Raw genomic sequence first — 25693 nt, 5'->3', positions numbered from 1 at the left:
GTTAAGCTGTCTCTCTGAAATAATAATTGGTTGCAGCCAGTCCCAGGGAAAGGCAGTCTCCCAATAGATAGAAAATACCTGAAACTGGTGATCAGCAACTCCCCGATAAGATCTCAGGAGCTGGGCAAGTGGGCTCAAGCATGCGCACTGAGGCAAAATGGTGGAGTTTAACTACTATGTGACATTCCTCCAGGAACACTTGCCTGCTAAGGGAAAGATGCTTCAAATGAGCATGCATGCAATTTCAGTAAACACACTGCACGTGCAGACAACCCACCCCAAGGGAAGAATAAGGGGAAAAGAGATGTAAGACCTCGGAAGCATATTGATGTATAAAACCCAAGTCACAGAGGTCAAAAAGCAGCCAGGTGTGGTGGTTCATGCCTGTAATTCCAGCACTTTGGGAGGCCAAGGCAAGTGGATCACTTGAGGTCAGGAGTTTGAGACCAGCCTGGCCAACATGGTGAAACCCCATCTCTACTAAAAATACAAAAATTAACTACGTGTGGTAGCAGTCACCTGTAATCCCAGCTGCTAGGGAAGCCAAAGCAGGGGAATCGCTTGAACCCAGGAGGCAGAGGTTACAGTGAGCCGAGATGGTACCACTGCAGTCCAGCCTGGGCAACAGAGCAAGACTCCATCTCAAAAAAAAAAAAAAATCAAATAGCTCAGCTGAATCTCTCAAGTCACCTGCTTGGCCCTCTTCCAAGTGTACTTAACTCCTTTTGTTCCTGCTCTAAAACTTTTTAATAAACTTTCACTCCTGCTCTAAAACTTGCCTCAGTCTCTCACTTTGCCTTATGCCCTTCAGACGAATTATTTTTTCTGAGGAGGCAAGAACTGAGGTTGCTGCAGACCTATATGGATTTGCCACTGCCAACAACATGAGACAGATTGATTAACAGGAGAAAAAGCACACAAATTTATTTAACATGTATATACGTGGGAGCCTTCCCAGTGAAGACCCAACCCCCTAGTGAGGTACAGAAGCTCATATACCATCTTCGAGTTATAGAAAGAATATGGACTCAAGAGTGTGGCCAAAAACAGATTTTAGTGGCAAGATAGGTAATGGGAAGGTGAAAGGAAAAGGCTTGACTAGTAAAGTTGGTCTCGCTATAAAGATGAAGCCTCCTAGGTAGCAGCCCTTAAAGAGAATAGATGGTAAATCTTTTTTTTTTTTCAGATTTTGAAAGGTGTCAGATTCTCAGTTAATCTCTCCTAGATCTGGGAAAGGCCTAGAAAGGAGGGCCTGGATGCAATAATGGAGATTCTCTAGAGATGCACATTTTCCCAGTGAAAAATAGTTTCCGAGGGCCACCTTAGTTGGATGACTTGGCAGCAGCCATTTCAAAATATATTTGGGGGTAAAATATTTTTATTTCCTTCAGCCTCCTAATTTTACTTCTTGCATTGTATATCAGTTAGTTTTGTAAATGACTGAAAACAAAAAACAAAAAACAGGACTCTGCTCTGTCACCCAGGCTGGAGTGCAGTGGTATGATTGTACCTCACTGCAACCTCGAACTCCTGAACCCAAATGATCCTCCTGTCTCAGCCTCACAAGTACAGGCAAGCACCACCACGTTTGGCTAATTTTTTTGTTTTTATTGTTTGTAGAGGTGGTATCTCCCTATGTTCCAGGCTAGTCTTGAACTTCTGGCCTCAAGCAATCCTCGTGCCTCAGCCTCCCAAAGTGCTGGGATTACAGGTGTGAGCCATAGAAATAGAAATAATTTTCTTTCTACCTTTCATAATTATTAACGGGGAGTCCCTGTGACAAAAGACAGACTAACAAGAGAAAATCAAACAGAAGTTTATTAACATGCATGTCTCATGGACACATGGTGGGAGCAGGGGGCAGAATGTGGCACAAAACCCCGAGAAATTAATACATCTTCAGCGTGAATCTCAAAGAAAGTTTAAACTTCAGGCTTAAATATCGTCTTTTTCTGAAACCAAGAAAGAAGGGAAAAATGAGATGGCCGGGGAAAAGCACCTTAAATAAAGGTAGTACTTATTATGCAGATTTAAATCCATGCCTTCTCCATTGTTCAAGAGCCTCTTATGATTTAGTCATCCTTTTCTTCCTGGTGCAGAGAAGGAGACAGTCTTACAAATGGAGATTTCCTTTACAGCTGTAAATTTCTCTTACAAAAGGATAACTTTTCAGAGGTACTCCTATGTCTACAGTTTCTCAAAATAATCAGTATGCTAAAGAGACATATTTTGGGGTGGCATATTCTGGTCTTCTACGTTTGTTAGACTGTTGTGTCCTGAGCCCCATGAGCTGAGTGTAAAAAAATAGTTGAGTAGGTAATTTTCTAAACTTTATTTAAAGGTTTATCTATCTAACTTGCCTGGGAACTACTATTAAGGTAAACTTAAATATATTCTCTGCTCACAAATTTTTTGGGACAGAATTGCTCATAACCTCCAAAGGGCAGACTCATGTGTTATCTTTGGACCCCAGACCCTTTCTCTTGCCTGACTCATTTGGTTGTCAATGGATTGAACTCCAACAACTTCACATTTTGTTCCTAAGTTCTTGGAGCTGAAAGCTGTAATCTTTTCATAAGATTTTCTAAGTCTTTCTTCTTGGCAAAGGAATTACAAGTTTATATAAATAGAGTTTATATCAGTCCAAGAAAATGACTTGCAAAAATTTACAAAGCAACATAAAATTAGACATAAATAAATACAGGGGGAAAAATAGCATATGAAGTAAGTCTGAGAATATTGACTGATCTTTAATGCTAGATGAAGTGTGAGAGCAAATACGAAATTTCCTTCAGTAGAAAAATAAGGAAAGAGTATTTTCTCTTACTTCTTCCTTTTCTTTTGGAGTTTATTTATCTGTCCTTGTCAAAAGTATGTAAATTATTTTAATGGCTAAATAAGCCACTGGCCAGTCTCACAACTCAGGAATGTTTCCTCAAGGACTTGGAGTCATCGCTTTGAAATGTTATCATTTAAGAAGATAACTCTCCACCTGATGCCACCCCCATCTTTCAGTTTTGTAGGAAATGATGGACCTGCCTACATTGTCACCTGATTCCAAATTGCAAAACCTGTCTAACATTTTGCATGGTTTGGGCTGTGGTTCGAATGTTTCCTCCAAAACTCATGTTGAAATTTAATTGCCATTGTGACAGTATTAGGAGGAGAGACCTTTAAGAGGTGGTTGGATCATGTGGGCTCTGCCTTCATTAATTGATTGATGCCATTATTGCAGGAGTGTGTTCCTAATGAAAGGATAAAGTTTGGCTCCCATTCCCTCTCTGTCTCTCCTCCTTGCTTGCCCTTCTACCTTCCCTGGTGAGATAATGCAGCACAAAGGCCCTTGCCAGATCCCAGTACCATGTTCTTGGACTTTCTGGCCTCCAGAATTGTGAGAAAGAAATGTCTTTGCTTTCCAATTATCCAGTCTCTGGTATTCTGTTACTGTAGCAGAGAACAGACTAAGACAGTTTGCATCCACTTAGCTACAGAAAGAGTCAAATTCCTTTCTAACTTTGCAAACCCTTTAGCAGGTTTCTTGTATTGTGCATCACATTCTGGTTTAATGCTTATTCAATAACAAAATCATTTTCTTTCTCTCTCTCTTTTTTTTTTTTTTTTTTGAGATGGAGTCTTGCTCAGTCTCCCAGACTGCAGTGCAGTGGCGTGATCTCAGCTCACTGCAAGCTCCACCTCCCAGGTTCATGCCTTCTCCTGCCTCAGCCTCCTGAGTAGCTGGGACTACTACGCCTGGCTTATTTTTTGTATTTTTAGTAGAGATGGCGTTTCACCGTGTGAGCCAGGATGGTCTCGATCTCCTGACCTCATGATCCGCCCGCCTCAGCCTCCCAAAGTGCTGGGATTACAGGCGTGAGCCACTGCGCCCGGCCTTCATTTTCTTTCTCTTCTCCCTTTATGGAGAGGTTTTCTGGATTGGGAGATTTTGTTTTTAATTGTATTTCTCTCCACACAGGATGAGCTGAGTTTTTCTGGCAGCTGTGATATTGATGCCAGGTAGTTTCAATCATGACATTAATCCTCTCTGTTTTCTCTAAGTAATAGAGAATCAGTGCAGCATGGGTGGTCAAGAGTATGGACTCTGGAATTAAAACCTTTGCCTTCAAATTCTGGCTGTGATTCACCAACAATGTAACTGTGTACCAATCAATTAGATGTTACACTGAACTGTCCCTAGTCTAAATTTTCTCATCAACTCTTCTTAGCCATAGTTTTCTCATCTCTAAAATGTTGAATTATGAATAGTGCTCACTCTATAGGGTGGTTGTAAAAGTTGGGTGAAACAGCGTATGCTTGATGCAGTGCCTGGCATACAGTAAGCACTCAAAACCATGTTAGCTGTTGTTTAAATTCTGACAAGGGAATTCATATTAATTATTGCAGTATAACTTGATGATTCTCAAAATGACATTTTTTATTCTTAAGAAAGTGTTTAGGCCGGGCGCGGTGGCTCACGCCTGTAATCCCAGCACTTTGGGAGGTGGAGGCGGGTGGATCACGAGGTCAGGAGATCGAGACCATCCTGGCTAACACGGTGAAACCCCGTCTCTACTAAAAACACAAAAATTAGCCGGGTATGGTGGCGGGCGCCTGTAGTCCCAGCTACTTGGGAGGCTGAGGCAGGAGAATGGCGTGAACCCGGGAGGCGGAGCTTGCAGTGAGCTGAGATTCGACCACTGCACTCCAGTCTGGGCGACAGAGCGAGACTCCGTCTAAAAAAAAAAAAAAAAAAAAAAAAAAAAAAAAAAAAAAAAAAAAAAAAGAAAGTGTTTAAAATTCATTTTATTATTTTTTAATTTTAATTTTTAACACTGAGCACTAGTGTTAGAAAAAGGAGTAATTGTTTCATCTGAGTAACAAATCTCTCACAGAGATCTAATTAAAAATAGAAACAAGTTTTTATAGTTTTTCCCCTTTTGTACTTTATTCTTAAAACAGGTCTTTTTTTAACACCAGGTTCTAGAGGTAACTATTAACAGTTTGATGTGCATCCTTCTAAACATGGAAGTCCAGTTCCCCACCCCACCTGGATCATACTACACATAGCAATTTGCTTTAAAGACCTAGCAATAGATCATTGATGTATTTCCATGTGAGGTGATATTGTGACTGTAATAGGTTCATTGCCCAATGCGTGGCAAGTCAATACACTGAGACACCAGGTTGCAGCAGAGGAAAGTTTCCTCATAGGGCCACCAAACAAGGAGACAGGAGGAAACCTCAAATCCATTTCCCCAAGGAGTTTGGAGCTAGGGATCTTAAGGGTTTTGAAATGGGCCAAACTGTGGACATCATTGATTGGTTGAAGAATGCAGGGTAAAGTCATGGAACAGGGAAAAGAAGAAACTGTAGTCTCATGCTGATTTAGTTTCTTTATGGGGGTCTTCAAACTGGTTGACATCAGCTGTTCCACTGGAATTCAGAATCTGGAACACATTCTAAATAGTTGTTTTTGGTTTTTTTTCCTTCTTTCTTTCTCTTTTTTTTTTTTTTTTTTTTTTTTTTTTTTTTGAGTCTCTGTCTCTTAGGCTGCAGTGCAGTGGTGCAATCTCAGCTCACTGCAATCTCTGTCTTACAGGTTCAAGTGATTCTCATGCCTCAGCCTCCTGAGTAGATGGGACTACAGGCATATGCCACAACGCCTGGCAACTTTGTGTATTTTTAGTAGAGATGGGGTTTTGCCATGTTGTCCAGGCTGCTCTTGAACTCCTGGCCTCAAGTGATCCACCCGCCGTGGCCTCCCAAAGTGCTGGGATTATAGGCATGAGCCACTATACCCAACTCTAAGCAGTTTTCAAACAAAAGCCTTATGATTCCAACATCAGACATCTTATCTATAGGAGCAATGGGGATCCAAATCATCAGTATCTAGTGCTACATGACTTTTACAAAGAAGTAGGCCAACTTGCAGCCTCATTAATGCTTAATTATAACTATATTTCTGTCCAGAATCCTTGTTAACCCTGTGAGGACAGCTTCAATATAGATAAATTTCATTCTTTATGGCTATATGGTATCCAATAAGACAAATGTACTTTGCTTTATTTAACCATTCAGTATTAACAGATATTAAGGTTATTTCCAATCTTTAGCTATTTTAAACCATGCTACTGTATGTCCTTGGAGGAGCATTTCCTTATTTTAGTTTCCAAGGCCGAGCATTTGAAACCATCTGTCAACTTTACACACCCACAAATTGTGTTTGAACAGAGTGGTTTCCCTTATTGCCATTGCTCAATCTTATTTATTTTCATTGTTGCCAATTGGAAAAACCAATAGTATCTCCTAATTTTTTAAATTTTTATTTCTTTGATTATTCATGATTTAGAATTTTTTGTATTGTTTGGGTTTCTTAATGATTTATAGGTTTTTTTGTTTGTTTGTTTTTGAGACAGAGTCTCATTCTGTCACCCAGGCTGGAGTGCAGCGTCTCTACCTCGGCTCACTGCAACCTCCACCTCCTGGGTTCAAGCAATTCTCCTGCCTCAGCCTCCTGAGTAGCTGGGATTACAGGTGCCCGCCACTAGACCTGGTCTTGAACTCCTGACCTCAGGTAATCCACCCGCCTTGGTCTCCCAAAGTGCTGGGACTGCAGGTGTGAGCCACCGCGCCTGGCCTGTAGGATTCTTTATATAGAACATCATTCATGTGTTATCTGCCCTTTAGCTCTGTTTCTGGAACTGTTACTCCCCCGACTTTGGATCTGTGCTCACTATAACTTTGCAACCTACTTCTGGTCTTCGCTTTTCCTTGCACTCAACTCAGGTTTCCCAACTCTCCCCTCTTGGACCTATTTGGGGCACTCTTTGTGAATTCCCACTCTTGATCTTACCCTTGTAGTTTTCTCACTGAGAACTGTGAAGAAGAGGGAAAGAGTGGGATTATAGAAGGTAGAGATGAAAGTACCAGGAAGGTGGTGAAGGTAGAGATTTGTAATATCTATAACATTGCTCGTGTGACTTCTTTTTTTAATGTGCTTCAAAGATGGCACTTTGTTGTGGTGTCCTCACATGGCAGAAGAGATGAACACTGTGCCCTCGCATGATGGAATGGGCAAGAAAACTTTCTCGAGTCTCTTTTTATAAGGGCACTAAATCTAATTTATCAGGGGAAACCCTCATGACTTAATCACTCCCCAAAAGCCCCGTATCTTATTACTATCACATCGGGTATTAAGTTCCAACATATGAATATTGAGGGGACACCAACATTTAGACCATAGCAGACTCCTTCCTGGAGGCACAGCCTAGAATCTGCATACAATCCCTTCCAGTATTTTTGCAAGCACTTCATTCCCTAGATTATGTTCCATTTCATGTATTACCATTTACTAGTAACGTCACCTCAATTATCTGCAAAGTAAGTCCTGATTAATTCATCCCAATTAATTCATAGAACATAGTAAGAATTTTGGATTTCATTTAGTCAAAGGATGGAAGCTTCTCTGAGGAAGCGATGCTTGAGCTGATTTTTAAAAGATACATACATGTTAATTAGTAAAATGAAAGGGGAAGAATATTCCTGGCAGAGGACTTAGTGTATGCAAAGACGCTGTTGTTTAGGAGGGAGCTTGGAGAGAGAAAAAATGGCTATAAGAAGCCTATGCAGCTGGAGCATAGAGAACGAAAGGGAGGGAGGCACAAAATGAGGATGGACAATAGGAAGAATGGGAAAGTAATAAGGGAGGAGGTAATAATTTGATCAGATTTGCATTTCGAAAATATTACTCTAGCTTTGGTGGAAAAGGAGATTGGATAGAGTCCAGAGATGGTGAAGATATATCAGTGTGTTGGAGTCTCCCAAAAGATACATGAGAAGATTTTGGATTAGCGGTTCGCTAGCAGGTGATGAAAGAACTGGATGGTTGAGGGATTTTGATGAGACTTGGTGATGAGGCCAGGCGCGTTGGCTCACATCTGCACTCCCAGCACTTTGGGAGGCTGAGGCGGGTGGATCACCTGAGGTCAGGAGTTCAAGACCAGCCTGGGCAATGTGGTAAAACCCCCTCTCTACTAAAAATACAAAAATTAGCTGGGCATGGTGGTGCATGCCTGTAATCCCAGCTACTCAGGAGGCTGAGGCAGAAGAATCGCTTGAGCCCGGGAGGCAGAGGTTGCAGTGAGCCAAGATTTTGCCACTGCACTCCAGCCTGGGTGACAAAATGAGACTCCATCTCAAAAAAAAAAAAAAAAAGACTTGGTGATGGACTGGAGATGGGAGTGAGGAAGAAGCAAGTGTTCAGGATAACTCCTCAGTGTCTAGTTTGCCAGTTGTATGGAGAGCAGTGACATTCACTGAGACAAAAAATCCCTGGAGAGCGCAGGGTTGCTTAGAAAGGAATTTTGGGCTTAAGTAACTCATAATTACAGGGGGTAATTTTTGATTTACCTCAGGAATAACTGGCTCCAAGGGCTAGAAAAATTACAGTAGAATACACTATATCTGTCTATCCCTAGGACAGGCTCTCTCTCCATGTGACAGGGACTATTGCCACCAAATGTCCAAGACATGTTCTCTCTCGCTCTTTTTTTTTTTTTTTTTTTCTGTAGAGTTGAGGTCTCACCGTGGTGCCCGGGCTGATCTTGAACTCCTGACCTCAAGTGATCCTTCTGCCATGGCCTCCTAAAGTATTGGGATTACAAGTGTGAGCCACTGCACCCAACTAAGACATGTTCTAAGAGCTTGGTAACCCTAGTGCACAGCAGAAAAGTTCAAGGTTTGCATTGTGATTGGCCTGGCTTGGGTCACATTCCCACCCCTGAACCAATCACTGTAGCCAGAGAAAGATGGTGTCCTTGACTGATCAGGCCTGGATTATGTGTTCAGCCCTTTAATGGTGGGAAGAGGGAGTTTGGGAAGGTCAGTCCTAGATGAATCTTATGGAAAGTATTTTCCAAAATAGAAAAGTAGATGGGGATGCTAGACAGGCCATAACAACTGGTGGCAAGACCACAGTTAATCTTCTACCACTCGGTGTTAAGCTCCTTGAAGGCAGGAGCTGTATCTCACTTAATAGCTTCAATGCCCAACATAGTACCTAATACTTAATAAGTGTTCAATAAATATTTGCCAAATGAATAAATAAGGAATAAATAAATATCATAGGCAATGTTTCAGAGGTCACAAAGCTGGAACAAGGAATGTAGAGAGTAGCAGTGGGAAATATGACTGAGGTATAGGTTAAGGCCATATAGTAGAAAGGCGTAAAAGGAATTTGTGGATTACTATGTAGACGGGAGAGAACCACTAAAGGGAAATAATAGGATCAGAACTAAACATTAAGAAGACTAAACCAGTAGAAGGGTCTGGAATGAATTGGTGGTGGGACCCCAACAAATAGGAAGATCTTTCTAATAGAAGGCTATGGCAATTATTTGGTTAGAGCAGTAGCTGTCAACTGGGGATGAAGATTTTTTTCCTCAGGGGACATTTGGCAAGGTCTGGGGATATATTTGATTTTCACAAGTGAGGGGGGTGCAATTATCAGTGGGTAGAGGTCAAAGATGTTGTTAAACATCCTACAATGCATGGAACAGCTTGTCACAATAAAGAATGATCTTGTCCAAAGTGTCTGTTGCACCCTACTTGGGAAAACCCTGGGTTAGAGGTAATTAGAGTAGATAACAGGAAGTGAAAGAAAGGAGCAAACCTGCATGGCACCATGGAAGTAGAACACACAGGATTTTGAATATATATAGGGCAGAGGAGAAGGCAAGATTAAAAAAAAAATTCCAAGGGTTAGAGCTGATAACTGAGAAGATGATGGTGTCAGGAACAGAAACAGAGAAATCAGAAGGGGAATCAAATCTTAAGGCGGGGCCAGGTGTGGTGACTCATGCCTGTAATCCCAGAACATTGAGAGGCCAAGGCAGGCAGATCACTTGAGGTCAGGGGTTTGAGACCAGCCTGGCCAACGTGGCAAAACCATATCTCTACTAAAAATACAAAAATTATCTGGGCGTGGTGGCGTGTGCCCATCTCCCAGCTGCTCGGAAGGCGGAGGTTGCAGCGAGCTGAGATGGTGCCACTGCACTCCACCCTGGGTGACAAGGCGAGAGTCCATCTAAAAAAATTTTAAAAAATAAAAAAATTAAATCTTACGGGAGGATGACGAATTTGATTTGAGTTTAAGATGGCAACTGGATACCCTAGCGCAGATACAGAGGCAGTTGAAAATGTACTTGCGAAGCCTAGCTAGAGCTTAATACCAGAGATACAGATTTTAGGATACACTGGCATTGAGTTATTGGACAAGGAAGGGGGAGCATATGAGAGGCTGAGAAAGAGCAAAGAGAAGAAGAGGTCTGAGAACAGACTTGTGAAACGCTGGGGGAGAAATGCAAAGATCTGTCAGTCAGTGTAAGGCAGTGACTTTTATAAAATCATATTGCTTTTCAGAATAATTCTTCGCTTCAGTGATTAATTTTTCCGCACAAATTTTTCATACTAATTAGACTACCTGGAAGTGAGTCTTTCCTAACTGTTCCTAAACTCTTGTTAAATCCATATCAAAGAGCCTCTTGTTCTCTTGTTTTTAAATCATGGTTTTATTCAATCCTCAAATCCTCTTATAAATCTCAAACATATTTTTAAGTTTGGTTCAATGGAGTAGTGTTTTTAAAGCATTCTTTTCGTTTTATTCTGTGACTATCTTTAGTATTTAAGAATTGTTTCAAAATTATTTTTAAGGTCGACCCTCTGCAAAATTGGGAAGTGGGTTATTTGATTTCAGAGCATAACAAGCCGGAGGCTTTTTTCCTGTCCATAAAGGACGGGAGGGTGAGCATGAGAGTTTCTATCTCAGCTCTGCCGCCTGTAAGCTATGTGACATTTGGTAGTTTTCAGTCTCTCTCTCTGTTTTTAAAAGCTTTTGATTGAATAATACCACACCTACAAAAAAAAATCACAAACTTTGTAAGAGAATGACATAAACATTTAATGTGGTAGTTTCCCATCACTGTGTAATTTATTGCTTGTATCTTCAGTGTAAATTCCAATGCACAATTCAGAAGCATGACAGATTTTAACAAATTTTCCAAAGTGTTTTTTGTTTTGTTTTCTCTTTTCTTTTTTTAGGTCACCCAGGCTGGAGTGCAGTGGTACAATCATAGCTCACTGTAACCATGAACTTCTGGCCTCAAGGGACCCTCCTGCCTCAGCCTACCTAGTAGCTGGGACTCCAGGTGTGCACCACCACACCCAGATAGCTTTATTTTTTCACTTTTGTGGAGACGAGATCTTGCTACATTGCTCAGACTTGTCTCAAACTCTTGAACTCCTGGTCTCAAGTGATCCTCCCACCTCGGCATCCCAAAGTGCTGGGATTACAGGTATAAGCCACTGCACCTGGCCTTACAAATTTTTTATTTTGAAAAATGCCAAATCTATAAAAAGTTGAAAACAATAGTACAATGAGTACTGATATACCATTCACCTAGACTCACCTATCATTAACTTTTATAGCATTTACTTATCTATCTGCCTCTATACATATTTTTTTTGTTAAATCCCTTGAAAGTAAGTTAAAGATAAAGACATCATGAAACTTTACCCCTAAGCACCAAGTATATACCTCCTAAGAATGAGAACATTTTACTATATAACCACAATATTATTATCTCACACAAAAAATTGCACATTGATAAAGTAGTATTATCTAATACATATTCAAAAATGTTAAATTGTTCCCAGATACCATTTATTTACTTACTTATTTATTTATTTATTTATTTATATTTTTTGAGACAGAATCTCACTCTGTTGCCCAGGCTGGAGTGCAGTGGTGTGATCTTTGCTCACTGCAACCTCAGCCTCCTAGGTTCAAATGATTCTCCTGCCTCAGCCTCCCGAGTAGCTGGGATTACAGGTGCGTGCCACCAGGTCAGGCTAAATTTTGTATTTTTAGTAGAGATGGGGTTTCACTATATTGACCAGGCTGGTCTTGAACTCCTGACCTCAAGTGATCTGCCCACCTTGGCCTCCCAAAGTGCTAGGATTGTAGGCACCAGCCACTGTGCCTTTTAAGACAGTTTTTCCCCAAACTAGGATTTAATCAAGGTTTCTGTTTTTCTAGTCTCTCTTAATTTAGAAAAGTCCTCTCTCTTTTTTTGTTTTTGTTTTTCATTGCATTAATATTTTGGAAGATTACAAACAAATTGTCTTGTAGAATGTCCCACAATCTGGATGTGCCCAGTTGTTTCCCTCTGATTCATTTCAAGTTAAACACTTTCGCAAATATACTACACAGGTATTGTGGTGTCCATCCATTGCGTCACGTCAGGAGAAACATAATATTAGTTTGTCTCATTATTAAGTGATATTAAGTTTGACCACTTAGTTAATGTAGGGTCTACCAGTTCCTTCCTTTGTAAAAGTAGCTTTTCCCCTTTTTAGTTAATAAGTAACCTATGGGTTTGTCAATTATAACTCAATAAAGAGGGGGTAAAGGGAGGAAGTAATCCATGAGTTTTTTTTTTTTTTTTTTTTTTTTTTTTTTTGAGACAGGTTCTCACTCTGTCACCCAGGCTGGAGTGGAGTGGTGCGATCTCGGGTCACTGCAACCTCCACCTCCTGGGCTCAAGCAATCCTCCCACCTCAGCTTTCTGAGTAGTTGGTACCACAGGCACACACCACCATGCTTGGCTAATTTTTTGTATTTTTGGTAGAGACAGGGTTTCACCACGTTGCCCAGGCTGGTCTCAAACCCCTGAGTTCAAGTGATCCATCCACCTTGGCTTCCCAAAGTGTTGGGATTACAGGCATGAACCATCATGCCTGGCCTTGAGATCATACTTTAGGATGGCATAAGTAGTCTATGTGGCAGGCTTGTAATTCTCATGCAGCCTAGCTTTCCGTAGTTCTTGCCAGTTTATTGAATATGGTTCACTGGCATTCTCTTAGGTACAAAATCTACCCTATATTCTTCCACTAATTTAGTTGTTTTGCTTGAGTTAGCCAGAATTTTCCGCCAAGTATCCTGAGCACTACAATGTGAGAAAGCATTCCTACCTCACTGCTTTAGGGAAACCTAGGGTAAAGGGCAACATTATCTTCAGAGTTTCTGGGGTCAAAATACTGCTTTTAGACTGTAACTGTGATTAACTGCATAAAGGCCCATCCCATCTACATGGGACTGCTACATTTATTCTGGAGAGAGAGAGATATATACATATAATTATTTTCTTTAACATTTTTTATCAGCATGGCTACCTGGTGGGCACTGGCCAGGTTTGCTTAGCTCTGTCCCTCCTTGGCCTCCTAGTTAAATAATTACAAAAGCGGTCGGGTGCGGTGTCTCATGCCTGTAATTCCAGCACTTCGGGAGGCCGAGGCAGGTGGATCACCTGAGGTCAGGAGTTCAAGACCAGCCTAACCAACATGGAGAAACCTTGTCTCTACTGAAAATACAAAATTAGCCAGGGGTGGTGGTGCATGCCTGTAATCCCAGCTACTAGGGAGGCTGAGGCAAGAGAATCACTTGAACCCAGGAGGCGGAGGTTACAGTGAGCAGAGATCATGCCATTGCACTCCAGCCTGGGCAACAAGAGCAAAACTGGGCCTCAAAAAATAAATAAATAAGTAAACAAATTACAAATGCCCACAGACTGGTCATTGCTACCTAGATGCAATGAGACTAGGCTACACATTTATGATGCTTAGTCATTACCATCATCCTGTGGACAGTACAGCAAGAGGGAGCTAGTGACTGCATAAAACATATCCAAAACCTAATTGCTGGACCCAGGTGACTTGGCTTGCTTTTATTGAGGCAAGTTTTACAGCCACGTTAGGTAATTTTGCTAGAATTTCAGGGTGACCTTGTGCTATGGTATAAATGTAAGTGTCACCCCAAATTCATATGTTGGAATTTAATCACCAATGTGATAATATTACAAGGTGAAGCTTTTAGGAGAAGGTGATGAGGTAATGAGGGCTCCATCCTCGTGAATGGGAACGTGCCTCTCCCTTACATCATGTGAAGACACAGCAAGAAGGCACCATCTTTTTTTTTTTTTTTTTTTTGAGATGGAGTCTCCCTCTGTCACCCAGGCTGGAGTGCGGTGGCGTGTGGTGCAATCTCGGCTCACTATAACCTCTGCCTCCCGGGTTCAAGTGATTCTCTTGCCTCAACCTCCTGAGTAGCTGGGATTACAAGCATATGCCACAATGGCCAGCTAATTTTTGTACTTTTAGTAGAGACAGGGTTTCTGCCATGTTGGCCAGGCTGGTCTTGACCTTCTGACCTTGAGTGATCCACCTGCCTTGGCTTCCCAAAGTGCTGGAATTACAGATGTGAGCCACTGCACCCCGCCATGAAGGCACCAACTTTGAAGCAGAGAGCAGCCCGTATTGGACACCAAATTTGCTGGCACCTTGATCTTGGACTTCCCAGCCTCTAGAACTGTGAGCAATACATTTCTGTTTATAAACTACCCAGTCTAAGGTATTTTGTTATAGCAGCAGAAATGGACTAAGACACTTGAGTGTGTTTGTTAATGTAATAGCTATGGTAGGCCAGACATAGTGGCTCATTCTTGTAATCTCAGCACTTTGAGAGACCAAGGGAGGAGGATTGCTTGAGCCCAGGAGTTCAATTCCAGCCTGGGCAACATAGCAAGACCCTGTCTCTACAAAAATAAAAATAAATCGCCACTTGGAGTTATCTGCAGTGCTGTAAGGGACTGCAGATGCCAGAGAAGTTGCAGTCACCCAACATCCCCAGGCAGATGTTTTTTGCTGTCTTTGACTTCTTTGGCCTCACTGCTGCAAACTTTCGCTTGTATTGAACATATTTATTGAATATATGTTGAGGAGTGCTACAACCTTTTACTTGAATATATGTTGATGAATGCTACATTTCATTGTGGCCTCAACTCACTCCTCTGCAAGATAACTTCAATAATTTAGAAGCATTATCACCACTTTTGTAATGTTTCTTTAGAAATGTTAAAGGCATCTATAGGTAGTCACTGAATTGTGAAGAGTACGAGATCAAATTTTAGAAGAAGCTGAGCTCAGCATGTGTCATTACGAAAGTAATCCTATTCGTCATCATATATATATACATTTTTTCGAGACAGAGTTTTGCTTTTGTTGCCCAGGATGGAGTGCAATGGTGCGGTCTCGGCTAACTGCAACCTCCTCCTCCCAGGTTCAGGTGATTCTCCTGCCTCAGCCTCCCAAGTAACTGGGATTACAGGCACCCGCCACCATGCCCAGCTAATTTTTGTATTTTTGGTAGAGATGGGTTTCACTGTGTTGGCCAGGTTGGTCGCCAACTCCTTACTTCAGGTGATTCACCCACCTTGGCCTCCCAAAGTGTTGGGATTACAGTTGTGAGCCACCGGGCCCAGCCTCGTCATCACATTTTAAAGACCCTGTCCATGTGAAAACTAAGCCATTATACCCAGTTACTCCAAGATAACAAAAGTCGTTGGGTGTCTTTCAAACATGAAGGGGTCTACTTCAGATTTCCAGAAGTATGTGTGCCCAGTAGAAAAGTGACACAGGTTTGGTGAGTAGTCAAAGGCTGTAAAAGGTTTGATAAATCCCCACTTGGGGTTTTTCCTGGAACAAATGAACAAAAAGCAATATTTAAATATTTTAAAGGTCTTCCTGACTGCTGTGTTACAAGGGAACCTACTGAGGCCTAAATTACAGTGAAAACAGGAATCCTAAGAGGTAAAGCGAGGACCAAAGATGGCTTAGTCCTAAGGTTTCTGAAGAACTCTGGAGACCTTGAGCTTCTACTCTGACGGCTGCACAGAGTTCGGGGGACAGAAGATAATACCTAGGGCCTACCCAAGTAGAGAGTCTACTACAGGATCCCCATAAAGCTGAGACCTCCCTGCTCCAAATCCCAGAGAGAAATAGACTTATCACTTAGAAGTGAACAGCAGGCTGGGTGCAGTGGCTCATGCCTGTAATCACAGCACTTTGGGAGGCTGAGGTGGGTGGATCACCTGAGGCCAGAAGTTCGAGACCAGCCTGACTAATATGGTGAAACGCTGTCTCTAATAAAATACAAAAGTTAGCCAGGCATGGTGGTGGGTGCATGTCATCTTAGCTACTCAGGAGGTTGAGGCAGGAGAATCGATTGAACCCAGGAGGCAGAGGTTGCAGTGAACTGAGATCGTGCCATTGTACTCCAGTCTGGGCAACAAGAGCAAAACTCCGTCTCAAAAAAAAAAAAAAGTGAACAGCAAACAATCTTGCCTATCTTGAACTTGACTCTGGGTAAGGAGAACAAGATAGAAAAATTCCCCCCTGGGCATTTGCTGCCACGGACTGGCCTCTAAGTGGATTTTTAGTACAATGGCATGCTCCCTGTGAGGTTTGAAAACCTAAAATGATCATTTGTATGGTTTGGCTCTGTGTCCCTACCTAAATCTCATCTCAAATTATAATATCTATGTGTCAGGGGAGGGAGCTGGTGGGAGGTAATCGGATCATGGTGGCAGATTTCCCCCATGCTGTTCTTATGATAGTAAGTTCTCATGAGATCTGATGGTTTAAAAGTGTGGCACTCCCCACCCCTGCCCCCACCACCTCCTGCCACCATGTAAGATGTGCCTTGCTTCCCCTCCTGCCATGATTGTAAGTTTCCTGAGGCGTCCCCAGCCATGTGGAACTAAGAGTCAACTAAACCTCTTTATAAATTACACAGTCTCAGGTCTGCCATATTCTCAGGTCTGAGACTGGGTAATTTATAAAGAAAAGAGGTTTAATTGACTCACAGTCGTATAGCAATGTGAAAACAGACTAATAGAGTCATATAACTTGAAGTGGTCCCAGGCTGGGTAGTTCCTTCAGTCAATAGGCAAGAGGATTGCAATTTCAACCTGGACCTCAAAGAAATCCTGCCAATAAAATGCTAAGGCAGGCCAGGTGCGGTGGCTCACGCCTGTGATCCCAACACTTTGGGACGCCAAGGTGGGCAGATCACGAGGTCAGGAGATCGAGACCATCCTGGCTAACACGGTGAAACCCCATCTCTAATAAAAATATTTTAAAAATTAGCCGGGCATGGTGGTGGGTGCCTGTATTCCCAGCTACTCGGGAGGCCGAGGCAGGAGAATGGCATGAGCTCGGGAGGTGGAGCTTGCAGTGAGCCGAGATTGCGCCACTGCACTCCAGCCTGGGCGACAGATGAGACTCCATCTCAAAGGAAAAAAAAAAAAAAAATCCTAAGGCCAGTGATTCAGCTCACAGTGAAAGATCTAATGACATAAGGAAATAAGGCACTCAATGCAAGAAATAGCCAAAACTAAACAGCAAAATTGGCTGGGCTAGGTGGCCCATGCCTGTAATCCCAGCACTTTGGGAGGCCAAGACGGGTGGATCGCCTGAGGTCTGGGGTTTGAGACCAGCCTGGCCAACATGGTGAAACCCCATCTCTACTAAAAGTACAAAAATTAGCCGGGCATAGTGGCGGGTACCTGTAATCCCAGCTACTTGGGAGGCTGAGGCAGGAGAATCTCTTGAATCTGCGGGGCGGAGATTGCAGTGAGCCGAGATCACACCATTGCACTCCATCCTGGGCAACAAGAGCGAAACTCCATCTCAAAACAACAACAACAACAACAACAAAAACCACAACTAAAAACAAAAAAAACTAAACACAAAATCAAATCTGCAAAGACTTCAGATATTACAATTGTCAGATCCAACATCAAATTATTGTTTTATATATTTAAAGAAATAAAAGGGTGGTTTCAAAATATGAGCAAGGAAAAAAAGACTATAAAAATAGTTAAGCCAATATGATAAAGAGCCAAAGAGAATTTCTAGAGATGAAAATTTTAATCATTGAAATTAAAAACTCAATAGATGGATTAAACTTCAGAATAGAAACAGCTGAGAAGAGAATTTGTAGAAGAGTCCAGTCCAGGCTTATAATCACAAAACTCCAGTTTTGTAGAGGGCAGTTTCAAGATTCCAAATGTGTTCAAAGCTAAATCTTTTCTGCTTCTCCAGCTCAGGGCTCCCTCAAACATCAGAGCCAGAGGTAGGGGAGGCAGCCTTGTCAGCCACTCCTCTCTTCCCATACCGCCTTCTGAACTTGCTAACTGCTGTTTCTGACCTCTTCACCCTGTACCAGTGGGGAAAGAGGATTAGGGGAAAAGGCAAACAGTCTTCTATACCTGGTACAGTGTCCTCCAGCATCAGTGGCCTCTGGGAATGGAGAATGCCCAAAGCTGACTGTCTCTCCCAGGTCACCCCTCTCTCTCCACCTACCCTGACTGCAGTTCCCTGATGCAGACAACACTTCTCTGGCTGTCAGCTTTTGATGACTTCCTCAATTTGGGCTTCTGGTGGTTCCTTCACTCCTTGAGGAGCGAGGAGGCAAGATTCCTCTTCAGATCATTCCAGGTACAATGGTTTGAATGTCCCTTCCAACATTCATGTTGAAATTTAATTGCCATTAATCCAGATTAGGTCATGGACTAATGCCATTATCACAGGAGTGGATTAGTTATTATAGGCGTGCAGTCTCCCTTTTCTCTCTGTCTCTTGCACTCTCTTGCTCTTCCACCTTCTGACAAGGGATAATGCAGCAAGAAGGCCTTGACCAGATGCAGCCCCTCAGTCTTGGACTTCCCAGCCTCTAGAACCATGAGTCAAATAAATCTCTTTTCCTGATACATTACCCAATCTGTGGTATTCTGTTATAGCTGTGGAAAACAGATTACAAAAATTGGTACCAAGAAGTGGAGCTGTTGCTATAACAAATACTTGAAAATTTGAAAGTGTCTTTGGAACTGGGTGATGGATAGAGGTTTGAAAAATTTGGAGGAACAGGCTAGAAAAAGTCTGGATTGCTGTGAATGGAGCATAATGGGAGATTCTGATGAGGACTCAGGAGAAGAGCTGTAGGGAAACATCTTAGAGATTAATTGATGGCTGTGATCAGAACGTTGGTAGAAACATGAATGTTAAAGGCCATTTTGATGAGGTCTCAGATGGAAATGGGGAAGAAGGTGATGGAAACTGAAGTAAAGGCCATGCTTGTTATGCAGTTGCAAAAATTGGGCAAAATTATGTCCATGTGCTAGAACTTTATGGAATGCAGATCTTAAGAGCAATGAACTAGGATATCTGGCAGGAAAAAATATCTGAACAGCAAAGCATCTGGGCTGCTATGTGTCTACTTTTAGTCACATATAGTGAGATGCAAGAGGAAAGACATGAACTTAAATTTATAATTTTTTGTTTTTGTAGATGGAGTCTCTCTCTGTCACCCAGGCTGGAGTGCAGCGGCACAATCTCAGCTCACTGCAACCTCTGCCTCCCAGGTTCAGGTGATTCTCCTGCCTCAGCCTCCCAAGCAGCTGGGATTACAGGCACATGCCACCACATCCAGCTAAATTTTGTAGTTTTAGTAGAGATGGGGTTTCGCCATGTTGGCCAGGCTGGTCTCAAACTCCTGACCTCAAGTGATCCGTTCGCCTCAGCCTCCCAAATTGCTGGGATTACGGGTGTGAGCCACCGTGCCCAGTCAGGAATTTATAATTAAAAGTGAAGCAGAATAGAAAAATTTGGAAGACTTGCAGGCTGGTCATGTAGAGAGTGAAAAGGCATTTTTTTAGGAGAGCAAACCAATGCTGTGGCCAGGCAACCGTTTTCTAAAGAGCCTACAGTAGATAGAAGGGAGCCAGGTGCTAGCTATCAAACCAATGGGAAAAATACCCTGAAGGCATCTCAGAGAGCTACAAGGCTGCCCCTTATATCACAGGCCTAGAGCTGTAGGAGGTTTCAGGGGATAGGCCTGGGACACCTCCCACAAGCTCCTTCCCAGGGCTGCCACAGGTCTCTGATCCCAATAGCCTTTCTCAGCTGCCCCAGCTATGGCTCAAGTGGGCTCAGGTGTGGCTCCACCCACTGCTTCAGAGTCTATAACTGGTAAGCCTTGACACCATCCACATGCTGCTAATTCAACAGATGCACAGAATACAAGAGTTATAAGGGCATAACTTCCTCCACCTAGATTCCAAAGGATGTCATGGACAGTCTGTAGGTCCAGGCAGGGACTTGTCATGGGGCTGAGCCACTGCAGAGTCCCCACTAGGGTAATGCCTAGTGAAGCTATGTAAGCAGGACCACCACTGAGGCCCCAGAACTGTAGAGCTACAAATGTACAATGCCAGGCTGAGAGAGTCATGAGCACAAGACTTCAACCTGTGAGACCTGCTGAGTGGACTGAGCCCACAAAAGCCACAGGGGTGGGGCTGCCTGAGGTCTTCGGGGCCAACCCACACATCAGTGTGTCCAGAATGTGGGACATGGAGTCAAAGGAAATTATTCTTTAAGACTTAATGTTGTTTTATTCTGTTGGGTTTTGGACTTGCTTAAGATCAGTTAACCCTCCTTTTTTGTCTATTTCTTCTCTCTGGAATGGGAATGTATATTTTATGCGTGTCGCACCATTGTATTTTGGAAAAAGATAATGTGATTTCCCAGGCTCACAGCTGGAGGGAATTTGCCTCAGAATGGATTGTGCCTTGAGTCTCATTTATATCTAATTTATTTCATTTTATTTATTTATTTATTGAGACAGGGTTTCACTTCTGTCACCCAGGCTGGAGTGCAATGACATGATCTCAGCTCACTGCAACCTCCACCTCCCGTGCTCAAGCAATTGTCCTGCCTCAGCTCCTGCATAGCTGGGACTACAGGCGCATGCCACCACACCCAGCTAATTTTTGTATTTTTTGTAGAGACAGAGTTTCACCATGTTGCCCAGGTTGGTCTCGCGCTCCTGAGCTCAAGTAATGCACTTGCCTCATCCTCCCAAAGTGCTGTGATTACAGGTGTAAGCCACCACACCTGGCTTTCATTCATATCTAATTTAGATGAGACTCTATACTTTGGACTTTTGAGTTGATGCTGAAATTACTTAAGACTTTTGGGACTTTGGTGATAGAATGAAAGTGTTTTGTATATGAGAACGACACGAAGTTTGAGGGGCCAGGGGGAGTGCTATGGTTTAAATGTCTCCTCCAAAACTCATGTTGAAACATTTTTTTCCAATTACCCAGTTTCAGGTACTCATGTTGAAATTTAATTGCCAGTGTAACAGTGTTGAAAGGTGGGAACTTCAACAGGCGTTAGTCCTTATGAGTTGATTAATGAAGATCATAAGAGTGGGTCTGTTATCACAGGAGTTTGACTCCCTTTCTCTGTCTCGCGAACTCTCTTACCCTTTCACCTTCTGCCAGGGGATAAAACGGCAAGACCCTCCCCAGATGTGGCCTCTCCACCTCGGACTTCCCAGCCTCCAGAACCGTGAGCCAAATAAATATTTTTTCTTTATAAATCACTCAATGTGGTATTCTATTGTAGCAATAGACAACAAACTGAGGTTGGGTGTGGTGGCTCACACCTGTAATCCCAGCACTTTGGGAGGCCGAGGCAGGTGAATCATTTGAGATAAGTAGTTTGAGACCAGCCTGGCCAACATGGTGAAACCCTATCTTTACTAAAAATACAAAAATTAGCCAGGCATGGTGGCACATGCCTGTAATCCCAGCTACTCCGGAGACTGAGACAGGAGAATCGCTTAATCTGGGAGGTGGAGGTTGCAGTGAGCAGAGCTTGGACCACTGCACTCCAGCCTGGGTGACAGAGTGAGACTGTCTCAAAAACAACAACAAAAAACAGAGACATCCAGCACTTTTTGTGAATTCCACTTTGTTCCCTGGGAATATTTTCCTTTACCCTCTGTAAATGAAAGTCCACCAGCCTGGCCGACATGGTGAAACACCGTCTCTACTAAAAATACAAAAATTAGTTGGGTGTGGTAGCAGGTGCCTGTAGTCTCCATTACTCAGGAAGCTAAGGCGGAAGAATCGCTTCAACCCTGGAGGCAGAGGTTGCAGTGAGCTGAGATCACACCACTGCACTCCAGGCTGGGTAACAGCGAGACTCTGTCTCAGAAAAGAAAGTCCAGTTTACACCCAATGTGACCTTGCAAACAGGTGAACCTTTGGCAAGGATCAGACCCAAGTCTTTCTTCCTAAAACTCCATGGGACAAATGCTGGGAGGTCTCCTTGAGGCACCTTTCCTTTGGCTTGAGGTGAGGAGAGGAGGCACCTTTCTCCCTGACCACATGTGAAAGTCAGGGGAGGAGAAAGCACTTTCTGAGACGGCGTCTGGCTCTGTGGCCCGGGCTGGAGTGCAGTGGCCGGATCTCAGCTCACTGCAAGCTCCACCTCCCGGGTTTACGCCTCAGCCTCCCGAGTAGCTGGGACTACAGGCACCCGCCACGTCGCCCGGCTAGTTTTTTTGTATTTTTTTTAGTAGAGACGGGGTTTCAACGTGTTAGCCAGGATGGTCTCGATCTCCTGACCTCGTGATCCACCCATCTCGGCCTCCCTAAGTGCTGGGATTACAGGCTTGAGCCACCGCGCCCGGCCGAGAAAGCACTTTCTAAAGAAATCCTCACTCTTGCTCTTTCTACCTCAACCTCCTCATACTTTCAAGGTCAATGATGGGTTCATGAAAGCCATAAATGTGTTTATGATCTTAACAGGTCCAGAGTGACTGTGGGAGTACTAGTCCCCAATGGATTGGTCTCAGCTTTTGAGGCCTGACTAAAACAGAGAGAGAAATGCCATTTGAGCATATGGTTCCATTGGATTTTATCCCAAATAATCAAAATCATTATGTTTTTAAAAGAAGTAGAAAAATGCAAATAAGATGTTTCCATTTCTTTGAAGTCAAAAATTCAAAGCTAAAAATGCAAACCACAGAGGAGGAGAAGATATTTACAATGCATATTACAAAGAGCTTATGTTCAGAATACATAAAGAATTCCTACAAACCAATAGAAAAATGGGCAAAATCTTGAACAGGTTCTTCACAAAAGAGAATAGTCAAATGACCAATGAACATAAAAATGTGCTCAAACTCATGAGAAATCAGGGAAAAGCAAACTTAAATTATATTGAGATATACCATTATGCACTCATTAGGATGGCTAAAGTTAAAAGCAGAAAACACCAAGTGTTGATGAGAATATGGAGCATCTGAAATTTTTCTATATCAGTGGAGTGGAAGTATAAATTCATCCAACCACATTGGAAAACTGTCAGGAGTAGCTATTAAGTCTGAACTTTTGACTTAGCAATTTCATTCCTAGGTATTTACTTAATAGGGCATATATGTGGTGTACTAAAAGACATATTCATGAATGATCATAGCAGTATCATTCATTATAGCCCCAAACTGGAAACAGTCCAAGTATTTATAGATGGATGGAATAGAAATTAATGTACTGTTACCCACTTAAATGCAAGCAAATCTCACATGAATAAAAGAAGTTGAACACAAAGTATCCATAATGCATTATTCCATTTTTTAATATATTTATTTATTTTTTATCTTTTTAATGAATGTTTCATAAATGTGCATGTCATCCTTGCACAGGGACCATGCTACTCTTCTCTGTATGCATGATTCCGTTTATATAAAGTTTGTAAACAGGCAAATCTATGGTATTAAAAATCAAGAAGGTGATTTCCTTTGGGGAAGAAGGAGAGAATAGTTATTGGGAGGGGGCAGAAGGGGAGTTCTGGGGTGCCGGTCATGTCCAATTTCATGCCTTGTTAGTGGTTACATGGTATATACACTTTGTGATAATTCATTGAGCTTTATACACTTATGATTTGTGCACTTTTGGTATCCATTTTATACTTCAATAAAAAAAAACAGTTTTTAAAGGGAAAACAAAAACCAGAACCGCTGCTATAAGAAGACAAAGATGAAATATGAGTACAGAAACAACACTGGTTTTGATTCTGTGTTGTATCCTTGCTAGATTAATGACATTAAACTTGATCAGTGTCACTGATCACTTGATCATAGTTGACGTCGCTGAGCCTCAGTTTTCTTCACTTATGAAATAGGAATGATATCACAATACTTTGTTAGAGGACTATTGTGAAGGTCAAATGAGAGAATGTGTACAAATGCGCTTTGAAAACTAAAATATTTGTTTATGAGTAGGCATGCCAAAAAAAACCTATAACAAACATCACATATGATAATACATACATTAAATGACAAAAAATTCAAGGCCATTTTTCCTTCACAATTTGTTCTCTCAAGAAATCATCTATCCCAAGCACAGTCTTTTTTTTTTTTTTTTTTTGAGACAGAATCTCTCTGTGTCACCTAGGCTGGAGTGCAGTGGCACTATCACGGCTTACTGCAACTTCCACCTCCTGAGCTTAAGTGATCCTCCCACCTCAGCCTTCCGAGTAGCTGGGACTGTAAGTGTGCACCACCATATCTGACTAATTTTTTATTTTTTTAGAGATAGGGTCTCCCAATCTTGCCTAGGCTGGTCTCGAACTTCTGGGCTCAAGCTATCCTGTTGCATTGGCTTTCCAAAGGGCCGGGATTACAGGCACGAGCCACCGCACTCAGCCCTCACAGCTGCATTTTTAAAAAGAAAAGAACTAATCTAACACCCATCTAAGAATCAGGTAACAAAGGCCTCTCATACTATTTAATCCTCATGAGTCACCAACGGATGTACTGTATAGCCATGCAGATACGTGAGTCTACAGATAAATTTAGAAGCTTTTCATGGCCGTGAAATAGTGGCATTGCGATACAACTGACTTGTCTCAATGGACAAGTGCAGGAAGCCTTTTTCTTACTTTTAATCTGGATGTTTCAGTTACAACTATTTTGGTTGCAAATAACGGAAACCAACTCAAGCTAATTTAAGCAAAAAAGAATATGGAGATGTCTCACAAAACTCAAGGGTGTAAAATAGTTGAGCTTCTGGAATCAGAAACTCTCAGCCTTGAAGAATCCAGGCAGAGCTGGCTCCTTTCTCTCAGCCCTGCTCCTTTAAGTCTCTGCTTTATTCTTCTCTCATAACTAACTGGCTCTCTCTCCTTCCCTGGGCACAGAATGGGGAAAGGTGGCCTGAAAGCTCTCTGAGTTGACAGCATTTCCTCTCAAAAGACCAGCTTAGCCTGATGGACATTTTCTTGGTCTCAAATCAAATTTCTCAGGAGAAATAAAAAACCAGTTTGGCCTGACTTAGGAAGAGTGACCACTGTGGTCTGGTCAAATGACCAGACCTACAGTGTCATTTAGTACCAATGTGTCTGTTGCAGACCCATCCCACTGGGCAGTGGGTACAATTCTCAGAGGAAGCGGGTTATGATCTGGAAATATACCCACAAAAGTTTTTTCTCCAGATTTTAACTGTAGTAGTTGCATCGATCAAGTTGCCTGCCTTCTGTGTCTTTTCTGTACTTTGAGGGTTGTTTCCACAACTCTTAAAGCCTATCAGATGGCATAGGCCTTGCTATCCAGGTGACAGCTGATTGGGCCAGGGATTAATATGTAACCCATTATAGGCCAATTATATTTTGTCTGCCAGAAATTTGGAAATGGGATGTGAAGGCTGAGTCAGTTACCCATGGGTCTTGGGTAAGGTAGAAAGTGGATGCTGGAGTAGCCATGCTGATACACATACAGAGGAGAGAAACCAGCCTCCATCTATGCGTGAGGCAGAAGCAGCTGGACAGAGAAATGGAGAGAAGAGAGACTATGTCAGCTTTTAGAAAAAGAGACTGGTTTCTGACCTCCCAGTTCCCAGCTGCAGAGCCATGCAGTCTTAATCACTAACCTGTAGTTGGGTTCTATGAAATC

General features: G+C 42.4%; 1 non-coding gene across 1 annotated transcript; it reads right to left on the bottom strand.

Annotated features, from left to right (window-relative positions):
- Nucleotides 1–23401: 23401 nt before the first annotated feature.
- LOC126934520 (U6 spliceosomal RNA) lies at nt 23402–23508 on the bottom strand. The gene has a single exon (XR_007718985.1). It is a non-coding gene; the product is annotated as a U6 spliceosomal RNA (small nuclear RNA).
- Nucleotides 23509–25693: the final 2185 nt, after the last annotated feature.

This window comes from Macaca thibetana, chromosome 13, assembly GCF_024542745.1.
Source record: "Macaca thibetana thibetana isolate TM-01 chromosome 13, ASM2454274v1, whole genome shotgun sequence".
Lineage (NCBI taxonomy): Eukaryota > Metazoa > Chordata > Mammalia > Primates > Cercopithecidae > Macaca > Macaca thibetana.
The sequence above is the reverse complement of the archived record's forward strand: the minus strand, read 5'-3'. Positions and strand labels throughout refer to the sequence as shown.